A 15,110-nucleotide genomic window follows, 5' to 3' on the forward strand; every position below is an offset into this window, starting at 1 on the left:
CCTCGAAGGAAAGAAGGAAGAAGAAAAGAGAACATCTTCTCTCTAGACTTCTAAGCAGAACACCAACATCTTGGGTGTAGAGGAGGATGCCCAATCCCTTGGGCGTGGAGATCAAGGACGCCCGGCACCTGGCATGGGTGTCAAGAAGAAAGGAAAGAGAGAGGGGTGTGGAGCGAGAGAGGGGGCGGCACCTTTCGGCTCTCCAAGTTAGGATTTAGAGATCTCATCTCAAGAGGTTTAAATAGAACCAAAAAGAGTCCTAAAGAGTTTCAGACTATGACTCCTTCAAAACCTTAAACCTGAAGGATTTTTGATTTCCTGCCAAACTTGGAATCCTTATCAATATGAGCCACCCCCACCCTCTCTTTTCATGTAAAAATCAGATGGGGCGTGTGCCCCATCTCTCTCTTTCTTTTCCTGTCGCACAAGATAAGGGGGCGCCAACAATTGGTGCTCCTTTGGATCTAATCTAAATGGGCACATGCCCAATCTCCTCCAAATTAAATTAAGATGGAAAACCAACTCTTGGCAGCCCATATGGCATGCAATTGACTTGGTCTAATCTTCATTTTATAAGGATTCAAGTCTAAAAAGGATTTGAATTTAACCATATGCTAGCATAGTATTCCTAAACCCAATAGGATTTCACAAATCTTTAACCTAATTGGAACCACATGAGTCCAATTGCACAATCCTAGATCAATTTCCTTTACGTGTGAGCCCATAGATTCAATTCTGTCTAGTAGTAGGATATATTGTGATCTCCATCAACAACATCATGGAAACTCCTTTCAATAGATCGAAATATTTTCAATTCAGTCAATTTGAGAATTATTGATCATCCAAATAATTTTTAATTGATCTTACAATCTACCAGTGATACCTAACGGTATGTAGTGGCAATCTAACAGAACTAAATGGATGAACCTTTAGGTATAGTTACCGTGTGATTCGGTTCTTCTATCGTGAATCCTAACAAGACGGAAGTTATGGATAACTCATCAATCTGATCTTGTCATATGTAAAATTCAATTAACCTGAGTTCCTAGTGAAATTTTATGAAAATTTCTTTCTATCATTCACACTTATCGTGGCCATGGACTTCTGCACTCAATTTCATGATCCATACAAGACTTTTCCTTTTCTATCAAGATCGATAGATTCTATCTAGGTGCACACACTATTCTTATAATGAACCTACTACATCCAACATACACTTTAAGACTCTGTATGGTTAAGAGTTCGAGTTATGGTGTAGTCAAACTACAGCAACCTCATTGTGAATAGTCGAGGCACTGCAGATCAAAGAACTATTCACGCCACTACAGTATCGAGTATTTCACTGATGAGAAGATAGATATCTAAATGACTACTCGTGTTGGTCACATTCGGTATCTTTATTCTTTAATAACTACTTGCACTCTCGCTCCAGTGTCCTCACACTGTAGACTCGAGACTCATTTATCCCTAAAGGAAACAATCCGTACATCAATCTATCTGGATCAATCACCATCTCTGTGATGATCCTACGATCGGAAGCAATTTATGAATTAGCCATCAATGATATATTTCTTAAATTCTTAACTCTTAAGAATATATTATCATCTTGTTAATTTATTGGATGATTCATAGACACATCACATAATATGAATGAATAAATAATCTAAATTTTATTTTATTAATAAGTCAAAATTATAAATTATGCCCTTAGAAAGATTACATGTGTCGGCCTAATTGACTTATAGGATATACATCTAACAATTTTCCACTTGCACTAAAGTCAATTGACCATAAATCTAAGTCCCATCTTCTCAAGGTAGATTTCAATCTTTTGTTAGCTCAGCTACTTCGTCAGTGGGTCAGCCACATTGTCAATACTGTCTACTTTTTGTATACTTCTTCTCGAGATAATTGTGAATGAGGTGGAATCGTCACTCTATGTGCTTAAACTTCTGATAAGATCTCGACTTCTTAGCAAGCGCTGTGGCATCGTTGTTGTCGCAGTAGCTGAAAATGGTATCTGATGGCATCACACCTAGTTTTGTAATAAACTTTGTGAACTAAAATACCTTCTTAGCAGTTTTCGATGCGGCGATGTACTCAGCTTTCATGGTGGAGTGCGTTTTGACAGGCTGCTTGGAATTTTTTCAACTCATAGCACCATCATTGCATAAGAAAATACTACCTGATGTCACTTTCGATCATCAATATTAGACATAAAGTCTGAATCAGTATATCCTTGCACCCTCAACTCTCCTCCTCCAAAGATCAAGAACATATCCTTAGATCATCTCAAATATTTAAGGATACATTTCATAGATGTCCCAGTGCTCCTCGTCTGGATTCGATTGATATCTACTCGTGACACTCATAGCATAGACTATATCAGGTCGTTTACATAGCATGGCATACATGAGACTCCTTATAACCGAAGCATGAGGGATTTTGCTCATGCGTTCTATCTCTTTCGATGTGCTGGAGCATATCTTCTTGGAGACATGAATTCCATGCCTAAAGGGCATAAGTACTTTTTTGGAGTTTTGCATGTCGAATCTCTTCAGCACCTCCTTTATATACATTTTCTGTGAAAGTTTTAGCATCCTCTTAGATCTATCTCTATAAACCTTAATCCTCAAAATAAAAGATGCTTCTCCAAGGTCCTTCATGGAGAATTCCTTAGACAATCATAATTTGATTGAAGTTACCATGGAAACATCATTTTCAATCAAGAAGATATCGTCCACGTACAATATAAGAAAAGTGATAGCGTTCCCACTGATCTTTTTGAATACACACAGTTCCTCCTCGTTCTTAATGAAACCAAATGATTTGATTACATCATTAAAATGAGTGTTCTACCTTCGAGATGCTTGCTTAAGTCCATAAATGGATCTTTGCAGCTTGCAGACTTTGTGATCTCCATCATTGAAAGTGAAACCCAAAAGCTGCTCCATATAGATATCTTCCTCAAGATATCCATTCAGAAAAACAGTTTTCACATCCATCTGTCATATTTCATAATCATGATATGCTGCAATGGCAAGCAATATTCGAATGAATTTCAACATGGCCACTGGCGCAAAAGTATCTTGATAGTCAATGTCCTCGCATTGATTATAACCTTTTATCATGAGCCTTGTCTTAACGGTCTCTACCTTTTCATCCAAATCAATTTTTTATAGATCTATTTACACTCAATAGGTATAATACCTTCTAGTGGATCCATTAAGGTCCAGATTTGATTTGAGTACATTGAGTCAAATTCCGACTTCATTGTCTCTAACAATTTCTCAGAGTCGATATCTGATATCATCTCTTATAGGTCTTGGGGTTATACCCATGTATTTCATTTCTGTGAGGAACATTTTCTCTACATCCTCTGTGATGATACCTAAGTATCTGTTGGGAGAACGAAAAATCCTACTAGATTTATGAGGTGGAGAAAATACACGTATTGTTTCGGTTTGAATGGGTTCTACAGGTTCTGAGGCTCGTTGCTCTTTAGAGACTTTTTCTTTGAGTCCAATCTGTCTTCCTATACCTCCATCTTGAATGAACTGTTTTTCAAGGAAGATGGCATGTCGATTCATAATCATATTGTGATCCTCTGAAAGATAGAAATAATATCTTATAGACTCCTTAGGATATCCTATAAAATGAGTTTTTAAAGATCTGGCATCTAACTTATCCATCTATTGTCTTTGACATGGGCTGGACAACCTCAAATTTGAGATGATCTAGACTTGGTTTCTTATCATGCCATATCTTATACGGTATGGTAGAAACGATTTTAGAGAAAATCCTATTCAATAAATAATTTATTGTTAGTAAACTATGTCCCCAACGATACATAAGAAGGTCCGTGAAGCTCATCATGAATCGAACCATATTTAATAAGATTTGATTTTTCTGTTCTGAAATTTCATTAAGTTGAGGTGTTCTCAGGTGGAGTCTGTTGTGAGACTATACCATATTCTTTGAAATAACTTAAAAATTTTTCACTAAAGTATTCGTCTCCTCGATCTGATCGAAGAACTTAAGAAATTTTTCAATTTGCTTCTCTATTTCATTTTTGAATTTTTTGAATTTTTCAAAAGCTTCAGACTTGTGTCTCATCAGATACACATACTCGTTCCGAAAATAATCATTGGTAAAGGTGATAAAGTAGAGATAACCTTCTATGACCGGCACATCAAATGGGCCACACACATCAGTGTGTATCAGAGCAAGTATTTCTGTGGTCATTTCCTCTTGTCCCACAGAGGGTAGCTTGATCATTTTTTCTTGCAAACAGGACTCACAGACTGGATAAGACTCAAAAGTTCATGAGCCCAAGAGCCCATCTTTCTCCAATCTGTAAATCCTTTCTTCTCCTATATGACCTAGCCTAAGGTGCCATATATACTTTAGATTAATCCCATCTCTAAGTCTTTTAGTTCCTATGGCATTCACTTCTTGCTCGGTTATATTTACAAAACCATCAACATGTAACTTGCTTCTTCACGGACTTTTTTTTCTTTCCAGTAAACTTTCTTTTGAAAGATAAATTTCGCTCCACAGCTAGAATAGTACTCCTTGAACTCTTCAAGGTCCTTTCTGTAGTAACCGGCATGTTCAGTAACTCGGCTTTAGTACATTGGATTTTATTCATATGATAGTTTACAATAAACTGTGCATATGAATCAGTAAGAGATTGCAGAATCAGATCAATTTGCAATTCTTTATCCATGGACATCCCGAGCTTCTCAAGCTCCTCCAAGTCTTTGATTATTGTCAAACAATATTTATGGACAGGCTGTCTATCACGTATTTTCGTCTTGAAGAGTTTTTTGGATACTTCGTAGCGAGCTGCACGACTCTGCTCACCATACAACTCTTGTAGATGAGCCAGTATGCTCCTGACAGTTTTCATATCCTCTTACTGACGTTGGAGCTCATTGGACATGGATGCCAGCACGTAGCATCAGGCCTTGTTATCATCATCCAACCATTTTTTATGGGTAGCCCTTTGATCAGGGGTCGAACGAGCTGGTAGAGGGGGAAGGTCCTGGTCAAGAATATAGTTCAACTTCTCAGAACTCAAGATCATCTTCAAGTTTCAAAGTCAATCTTTATAATTGGGTCCAATCAATCAATTGGTCTCTAGGATACGAGCAAGTGGGTTGGAAGCAGACATTTTTCTACAGAGAAGAGAAGATTCTAGTTAGAATTTGTAATTGACTTCTTTTAGTTTGTTTTAGGATTTTATTTTTAAAACAAACTTGACTTCTACCATTTTCTCGGATCTCTCACACTCTTCGGGTGGAGAAACAAAAACCTCCATAATGAAGGTTTTAAGTGGGTACTGCGGTCCCATCGATTAGTATACTACCTCACCTAACAGTTATTGGTGATATGTCAACCAATAGGTGGATAATTTTTGTCCAATGCTTCTCAAGCAAATTGCAGTGATCACCAATCTCTAATTTTTAAAGTCTTATTTAATAGTTATTGGCCTTATTCTTTAGTTAAGTCAGACCCATCGATTTTACGAAAGTGAAGCTGTTATTGAGATCCTCACCTAACAGTTATTGGACCTAACTCCATCTCCATCCTGCAACATCTCATGCCAATAGAGTGGTTGCGTCTTCTCTGATGCAACTGAGCCACTGTATCCAATCGAAAACAATCAACATCGAGAAGGACCTGTACATTTACAATGATGAAAGACCGCTCGACTTAATATTTATAAGGAGATTTAATTTAGGTCTTCTTTAGGTTTTTAATTATTTATTTACATCACATGTAAATCTACAATTACATTGGATCTACTAGTGAGATCGCGTCTTGACTCATCAAGATCAGACTCATGGTGCAATGCAATCATGGTGAACTCAACACTAAGCACCTCAAATTAGAATTTAGTCAACCAAATTGGTCAGATAAGTGATGAACGGTGGGAGGTTCCTTACTACTGATGTAACAGTCCTAATTAAGTAACCACCTTTTAAAGTACTTGTCTGAGACACCAATAGGTCAACCTCATCCAAATTGGCCTTGGCTTTTGGTTTCTCACCACAAAATATCCTATTATAACCATCTAAGGTGTATTCATGGTACAACCCTACATTAAGGGTTGTGATTCAATGTGATCACTACATATATCAATGAAACACAACGTAATTATCTCATAATCGAAAATAAAATCAAATTATATTTTAATTAAGTCTTTTCTTCTCTCAAAAGATGACTTATAAGTAAAGGGTCTCATCACTTATTATCCTAGGATAACTTTTCAGCACAACTTGCATTATGCCAGGACAACCTTATGTCAGGATGAACTTAGACTAATCCAAAACTTATCAGTTAGATATCTAATCTAAGATTTTAGATCTAATCTAAATTTTAGATCCTTAATTAATGGTTTCACCTCTTATCATCCTAAGACAATCTTTCAGCATAATTTGCATTATGCCAAGGCAACCTTATGTCAGGATGATTCTTGGCTAACCCAATGTTTATCAATTAAAATTTTTGATTTTGATTAAAATTTTTGATCTAAAATTTTAGATCTAATATAAATTTCAGATCTAAGCACAAAAAAATCAGAACTAATTAAAACAAAAAATTAGATCTAATCTAACATTCATGTTTAATTGAAAATAAAAAATTCAGATCTCATCTAAATTTTAAATATAATTGACAAACATAAAATTTCAGATCTAATCTAAAGAAGAGATCTAATTGAAAGCATAAAAATTCGGATCTAATCTGAATTTTAGATCTTAAGAACATGATTCATGTAACCCAGCTCTGATATCAGTTGAAGTAAAAATGTAGGGCATGCATGCTAGATCAACAAAAAAAAAAATATGCGACGGAAGAAAAACTAATCTAGCATGCATCTATGGGATCTCATCTCATAAGCTCATATCTATCGTGTCCTAAAGATCCAAAGTAGAAAATAAATCTATCAAAGATATAAACATGAAGATCTTATCTTCACCTTAGTGCGGATAGTTATTCACCGCGATTTGATGATCGTGGATATCTCTTCAGATTCCTTAAAGAGTCGCACAAGTGTCCGATCTCTACAGGTATCCATGGGAACAATCTAGGATGCTCCTCTCTTGTTTCTTCTCCAAGAAACCAGCATGCAGTTCGAAGGGAAGAAGGAAGAAGAAGAGAGAATACATCTCTAGACTTCTAGGCAAAACACCCAACACCTTGGGTGTGGAGGAGGATGCCCAACCTCTTGGGCATGGAGATCAAGGACGCCCAACACTTGGGCGTGGGGCGTGAAGAAGAAGGGAAGAGAGAGGGGCGTGGAGCAAGAGAGGGGGTGGCACCTTTTGGCTCTCTAGGTTAGGGTTTAAAGATCTCATCTCAAGGGATTTAAATAGAACCAAAAAGTGTCCTAAAGGATTTCAGGCTATGACTCACTTAAAGCCTTAAACCTGAAGGATTCTTGATTTTCTGCCAAACTTGGTATCCTTATCAATATGAGCTGCCCCCACCCTCTCTTTTCACGCAAAAATCCTTATCACTATGAGCCGCCCCCACCCTCTTCCTTTCTTTTCTTGTGCACACTCCATCTCTCCCTTTCTTTTCTTGTCACATAAGATAAGAGGGCGACAACAATTGGTGCCCCTTTGGATTTAATCTAAATGGGTACATGCCCATTCTCCTCCAAACTAAATTAAGATGGAAAACCAACTCTTAGCAGCCCAAATAGCATGCAATTGACTTGGTCCAATTCCTATCTCATAGGGATTCAAGTCTAAAGAGGATTTGGGTTTATACATGTGCTAGCATGGCATGCCTAACCCAATAGGATTTCACAAATCCTTAATCCAATTGAAATCACATGAATCCAATTGCATAATCCTAAACTAATTCTCTTTGTATGTAACCTTATAGGTTCAATTCTATCTAGTAGTAGGATATATTGTGATCTCCATCAACAATATTATTGAAACTTCTTTCAATGGATCGAAATATTTTTAATTCAGCCAATTTGAGAATTATTGATTATCCAAATAATTCTTAATTGATCCCACAATCCACTAGTAACATCTATTAGTATGTAGTGGTAATCCAGCAAAACTGAATGGATGAACCTCTAGGTGTAGTTACCATGTGATCCGGTTCTTCTATCATGAATCTCGACAAGATGGAGGTTATGGATAACTCATCTACCTAATCTTGTCATATGTAAAATTCAATCAACCTGAGTTCCTATTGAAATCTTATGGAAACTCCTTTTCATCATTTCACACTTGCTATGGTTATGGACTTCCGAACTCAGTTTCATAATCCACATAGGACTTCTTTTTTTCTACCAAAGTCGCTAGATCCTATCTAGGTGTACATCCTATTCCTACAATGAACCTACTGCAGCCAACATACATCTCAAGGCTCCATATGGGTAGAAAATAGAGTTATGGTGTAGTCAAACTACAGTAACCTCATTGTGAATAGTCGAGGTATGGTAGGTTAAAGAACTATTCACACTACTGCAGCATCGAGTATGTTACTGAGAGAAGGTAGATATCCAAGTGACTACTCGTGTTGGTCACGCTCGGTACTCTTGTTCTTTAACAATCACCTGCATTTTCACTCTAATGTCCTCATACTATAGACTCGAGACTCATCTACCCTTAAGAGAAGTGATCCATGCACCACCTATTCGGATCAATCACCATCTCTGTGATGATCCTACGATTAGGAGTAATTTATGAATTAACCATCAATGACACATACCTCAATTTCTCAACTTTTGAGAATATATATCATCATCTTGTTAATTCATTGGACGATTTATAGACACATCACACAATATGAATGAAAAAATAATCCAAATTTTATTTCATTAATAAGTCAAAATTACAAATTATGTCCTTAGAAAGATTACATGTGTCGACATAATTGACTTCTAGGACATACATCTAACAGAACAGACATTGATGGGCTGATGTCCCTTCTATGTACTTGCTTTCCTCTTTCGAGGGTGGAGATAAAGGTTTGGTCAAATACAATTATCTCACCCTCTATTGATTGAGACCAAGTTTAGTCACTATTGCTAGGATGGACTTGCTTAAACTGAGAATAGAGATTCTTTTTGCTATGCTACTTTTTTTTTCTTCCTAAGGGCATTCCTTTCCTTTCCAACAAAGCCAAATAATCTTGCCCGGAACTGTATCCCCAGATTTCTTCCCTTCTTGAAGAGAACGGTATTGAGAACACCAGCCATAAAAAAAGGGCAGTACCACTTTAAACCAAGAAAATAACATCTAGATCTGAAAATATCCTATTGCTGTTTAGGAGAACACAGGATTTGAAAGCTTACTGCCTGGAATCGGAACCATGCTACTTTGTTTTGGTTGAAGTACCTTCTGAAATGTTGATTCCATCTTTTTTATCATTTGAGCTATAGCCCCATTCCTTCTTGTTCGAGCACAGTTCTTGCTCTCTTTCCATTTCTTTGTTTAGCACAGCAAGAAGCAAGTCTAGTTCATCAAGAATCTGCCTGAATTACAACATGGTGCAGTGTTGGTCTTCCATGATATTGAAACATATGTTTGCTAAAATCTGCTCTCCTCAAACACTCCTAGATGGCAACGTTATTTTAGTCTAGCTTTTCTAAATTTGTCTGTAGCTTTTGGAGGAGGTATGTGTTTGACTTTTATATCTCTGATTTTCCTTCAGAATTACTCCTACTTTTTTACATACTAGATCGGCTATGGTGCAAGACTGAACCCATCTATCAATGAGAACTTGTGTCTTCCATTCCTATGGCTGCTAGGACAGAGAAATCTTTTGAGTGAATTTTGTGTAATGCCTATTAAAGAAGGGCTATTGGAGTTTGCCTATGATAATATTGGTTTAATAACCATAGCTGTTTCTTTTATTTGTTCAGTGCAAATTCAGAAAACCCGATGCTAGAAAATGGGAACATAAATCTCTAACAGTTCTCCTGTTGCTAGATATGTTACTATGTTTCCTCAATGCCACCACTTTCACCTCCTGTTTCTATATATTTTAATATGTTCTTTGAAAGCTTATAATTCATTATTTGTATATGAGACTGTTGACATTTTGTTTCATCATGATGATACTAGAACTTTAGCAAAAGAAAACATTTTCTATCCCCATATCGCTGGCTATTCAAAAGCATGAGTGAAAATCATCTCTCCAGCCAGAATGAAACTAACGGCTTCCTCATATTTTGCACCTAGGTTTATCAAGGAGGGCAGCACTGTAAGCACAATTGAAGTTGTATCTCCATCAGAACCAACTTCTACAGAGTGCTATAGTGATCCCAGTGCATGAAACCTGAAAGCGCTGAAGGAATATTGTTGAAATACGAACACACTGAAAGAATGACATCATGCATTGGCAGGCGCAGCACTGGCTGCATTGCTAGCAGGCTTATGCCACTTCCAGGATTTGTTTGTTGGCCGTTGGCAATACCTACTTTCTGAAAGACAGAATGATTTTGGATGGATTTACTTTGGAGACCTTTTTCTCGACTCTATTGGTGATCATCCATTGTTTACCCCTGTTTTTATTGAGGAAAATACTAAAGATCACCTGGCAGATGACACTCAGTTCACCAGGCCAATGTGGAATCCGCTGACTGGTTGAACAGCATCTGGGGCCCAACTGACACCACCTACCCCCATGCTCCCCTCCTCATGTATCGCACCAATCTCTAACTACCACATCAGCCCGGTGAATTGAGCAGTCCTCTGGCAGGTGATTGGTAGCAGTACTCTTCTTATAAAGGCCTGGAAGTCCTTACGCAACAAGGACGGCTTGATTATTACAGCAGAGGAAAATATTTAATTTTGTTTGGAAGACTCTGATGTCGGCATATGCTGAGCTATTGTCAACATTGAGTTTGGCAGAGATGAAGTCATGGCTTGCTTGGGAATTTTGCTGATCTCTATGGTCCTTTGATCAACAATATTTGTTGATGGTTCTGACCTCTCATTGTTCCTTAATGACATCTGCAGCAGGCAAATAATTATTCCTTCATCAAGTAAACTTTCAGATTGTTTTATTGGAGAAATTGTTTTGTGTATTTAATCTATTGTAAAATTACCAATCGATAAGCTTGATAAATGTGTTCTATTATCTCCTAAGAATAGGATGAAGATGTGCAGTCCTTAACAATTTCTTGGAGTAGAGAAGCCGGGTAATTGTTGGTGCGGCATCTTGGTCCTTTAATTCCAATACTAGCTGAATACAGGTTTAAAGTGCATCTGCTTATCAAATCTGTTAAATGCTTGATCAAGTTGTTTCCAGAGGTTGCATTGTTTTAGAAATCTCAACATGAGCCTGTGTTGGGTTAGTTAGGATTAGGTTCAGGGTTGGAAGTTATAGAGGTAGGGTTGGATGAGGGTTCACTTTTAAGCCAATCCAATTAGTCTAAGTTGCAGCCTTAACACTGCTGCGGCCTAGCAAGTCTTAATCAAGGTCTTGAGCCTTGACAGTAAATCAAGGCTGCAAATAATCAAGGATTGACTTGATAATTGCTTGTTTGAGCTTAATTCAGCGGGGCACACAGCTGTTTCAATTCCAGAGGCTCTCTCCAATTGAAGTTAGATCAAAATCGTCAAATGCAAGCATCCAATTCATCCTTCTTCTTTTTGGAACTATCCCACAGAATTGGCCTCAAAATAAAAGTTTTCCAGACAGGCGGGCCCAGTTCTTCACATGATGTTCCTCTTTGTTCAAATAGCTGGTCATGCATAAGATGCATATTTTGTGTTTATGGGCATGTAGTTAATCATGCAATAGTCTATTAGCGCTTGATTTCATATTTCTATGTAGGTATAGGTTTTTGCTTTTCTAAAAGCCTTTTATATATAATTTCTTATCTACTTTTTGTTAAGCTTTAGATTTCTTGTGCATTCGCCCATGTGTATGCATGTGTGTAGCAACTGGTATCAATCCATTTCATTTGGTAGCTGAATTACACCAAAGAAGTATGAATCCTGTTGGGGGATACCGACCGACCTACCGACCGACTATCGGAGGGACCGACCTCGGGGCCCCGACCGACCGACCGACCGACCGACGACCGACCGACCGACCGACTATCGGAGGGCCCGACCGGCTAGCGGCCCGACCGACTAACCGACGGCCCGACGAACGACTCCGACTGGCCGATCGTAAGTCGGGCGGCAGGCCAACGGACGCCATCAGCGGCTAACCACGGCCATTCCACGGTCTATTCCCGACCGACTGAACCCAGAGGTCCGGTCGCCGACCCACTTGAAGCTCGCCGACCGACGGAGGAGCCCGACGCCACTCTGATGGCCACCGACCTTGGGTCGGCCGACTCCACCAACCGCCGTACGGCCGCCAGACGTTGTCAGCTCTGACACGGACACGCGGCACAGTTACCTAGGGGTATTGTCCCGCCGAGAGCCGGGTCAACCCTGGTGATTAGACGGCTACACGGCGACATGATGTTTTCACGGCGACTCTGACAGCCTACAGTGAGTTGACAGTTCCTCACTTGTCCGCGCCATTAATGACGGCGCCATACCGTGCTCCACTATATATACCGGGGAAGGCAACAGTGCAAAAGGTCGATCCGCCCGTCTCTTCCACATACGCAGGCTCGCTCCTCTCTCTTTCTCCCTCTCAGAGCTCTCTGTCTGCATTTTACTGTTGCCCAGTCACCTCTCTGACTTGACCGTCGGAGGGTCCCCGCCGGAGCCGCCTCCGGTCAGTGCGGACTTCCTTTTGCAGGTGCACGCTCCCCGGCGATCGGACGACGAGGCGATTGGCCGCAACAGATTTGGCGCGCCAGGTAGGGGACAGCATGACAAAGACAAGAGCTCAACGATCGAGAATCACTGGGTCGGCAAGGCGTTCTTCCCGCCGGGAAGAGGCCTCTCCACCATCACCGGCGGCGGAGCCTAGCTCTCCGCGCCCTGCAGTGACTACGGAGGCGCAGATTGCGGCCATTGTACGGCAGATGACCGTACTGACCGACGCAGTCAAAAGCCTCCAGCAACAACCGGCGGCCCGACCTATGCCTTCCAGGAGCAGCCGCCGACGGTCGCGCCGACCCCTGCCGCCTCCAGGCGAGCACTCCCAACAGCGCTCCCACGGGGAGGAGGAGGGTCGACCTCAGCGCGACGACCGACGGTCCCAGCGGCCCTCTCCTTCCCCGTTGGAACGGGCGAGGAAGGAAAAGCGGCCGCGCACACCGTCGGCCTCGCCTTCAGAGTCTTCCGGAGGCTCCACTCCTGGGGTCTCCCAGCATCGACGAGCGGACGACTACGAGCGACGGTTTGAGGAGATCGACCGCCGGCTCGCCCAACTGCAAATGGACGGCCAGAAGTCTTCGAACGACGTCGACTTCCAGACCGCCCAGCCTCTCTCTCGACTGGTCCTCGATGAGCCGATTCCCAGTCGGTTCAAAATGCCGAACGTGGAGCCATACGACGGCTCCGCCGACCCAGTCGACCACCTCGAGAGCTACAAAGCTCTCATGACGATTCAAGGGGCAACCGACGCTCTGTTTTGCATCGGCTTCCCCGCCACACTTCGCAAGGCTGCCAGGGCTTGGTACTCCGGTCTTCGATCGGGCAGTATCCATTCCTTCGCGCAGCTCGAGCACTCGTTCGTGGCCCATTTCAGCACTAGCCGAAAGCCGCCGCGAACGTCGGATAGCCTTTTCTCCCTCAAGCAGGGGGAAAACGAGGCGCTCCGGCACTTCGTGGCGCGATTCAACACGGCCACGCTCGAGGTCCGGGACCTCAACGAAGACATGGCGGTTTCAGCCATGAAGCGGGGCCTGAGGTCGTCCCGATTTACTTATTCTCTGGACAAGACCCTCCCCCGAACATACGCCGAGCTACTGGAGCGCGCATACAAGTATATGCGCGCGGACGAAGGAGCGTCCGACCGACGCCTGGTCGAGCCCAGGGGTCCGAAGGAGAAGCGAAGAAAAGGTCGGGAACCCGCCGAACCCAGCAGGCCCCCGGCCGGTAGTCGGCTTTCTCCACCCCGACAAATCCAAAAATCACCCCGCCAACAGACTCCGAGGTCGGTGCGTCCCAGGTATGACTCCTACACTCCTCTCTCCGCTCCCCGTGCGCAGATCTTGATGGAGATCGAAGGGAAAGAATACCTGCGACGGCCTCCGCCTCTGAAGGCAAAGGGCCTCGACCATCGGAAGTACTGTCGGTTCCATCGGAGCCACGGCCACGACACCGAGCGATGCATCCAGTTGAAGGATGAGATCGAAAATCTCATCCGCCGAGGGTATCTCGGCAAGTTTCAAAAGGGTCCGCCGACCCGACCGATTGCCGATCGACGCCCCAGCCGACTGAAGAGGCACCGACTAACCAGCCGACGGCTGGAGTCATCAACATGATCTCCAAGCGGCTGGGCCCGGGGACGTCTGCAGGAGGAGAGCCGACGAAAAAGCCGCGCCCGGACGACGTGATTACCTTCTCGGAAGACGACGTCCAGGGCATCCGGACTCCCCACGACGACGCTGTTGTTGTGTCGGCGACAATAGCCAATTATGATGTAAAACGAATTTTTGTTGATAATGGAAGTTCGACAAATATTTTGTTTTACTCGACCTTCTCCCGAATGCGACTACCGACTGATCGACTCAGTAGGGTTTCCACGCCCTTGATCGGCTTTGCCGGAGACACCGTCACGACAGAAGGAGAAATCACCCGCCCGTGACGGTCGGTACCGAACCACGGCAAAGAACGGCCTCCCTCATTTTCGCGGTCGTCCAAGTTCCTTCGGCCTACAACGCCATACTCGGGCGACCCGGACTGAACGCCTTCGGGGCGATCGTCTCGACGTACCATCTCCTTGTTCGATTTCCGACTAAAAATGGAGTCGGGGAGATGCGCGGAGATCAACAGCTCGCCCGACGATGCTTTCAAATCTCCGCCCGAAGCGACGAGACAAAGGGTCCCCTGACAATTGACAAACTGGATCAACGGGAGGAGGAAGAGCGGGGTTCGCCAGTTCGAGCGGCTCGAGGCGATCCCGGTGGGAGAAAATCCCGACAGAAAAGTTTGGATCGGGTCTCAATTGCCCGACGCCGAACGCCACCGACTGGCGGAGCTGCTGACGGCCAA

General features: G+C 42.3%; 1 pseudogene; it reads left to right on the forward strand.

The window, feature by feature from the left end:
- LOC140858721 (probable apyrase 7) overlaps positions 1–10,626 on the forward strand; it is a 13,766-nt pseudogene extending 3,140 nt beyond the window's left edge.
- The last annotated feature ends 4,484 nt before the right edge of the window (positions 10,627–15,110 follow it).

Source organism: Elaeis guineensis, chromosome 6 (assembly GCF_000442705.2).
Source record: "Elaeis guineensis isolate ETL-2024a chromosome 6, EG11, whole genome shotgun sequence".
In the NCBI taxonomy this organism is placed as follows: domain Eukaryota; kingdom Viridiplantae; phylum Streptophyta; class Magnoliopsida; order Arecales; family Arecaceae; genus Elaeis; species Elaeis guineensis.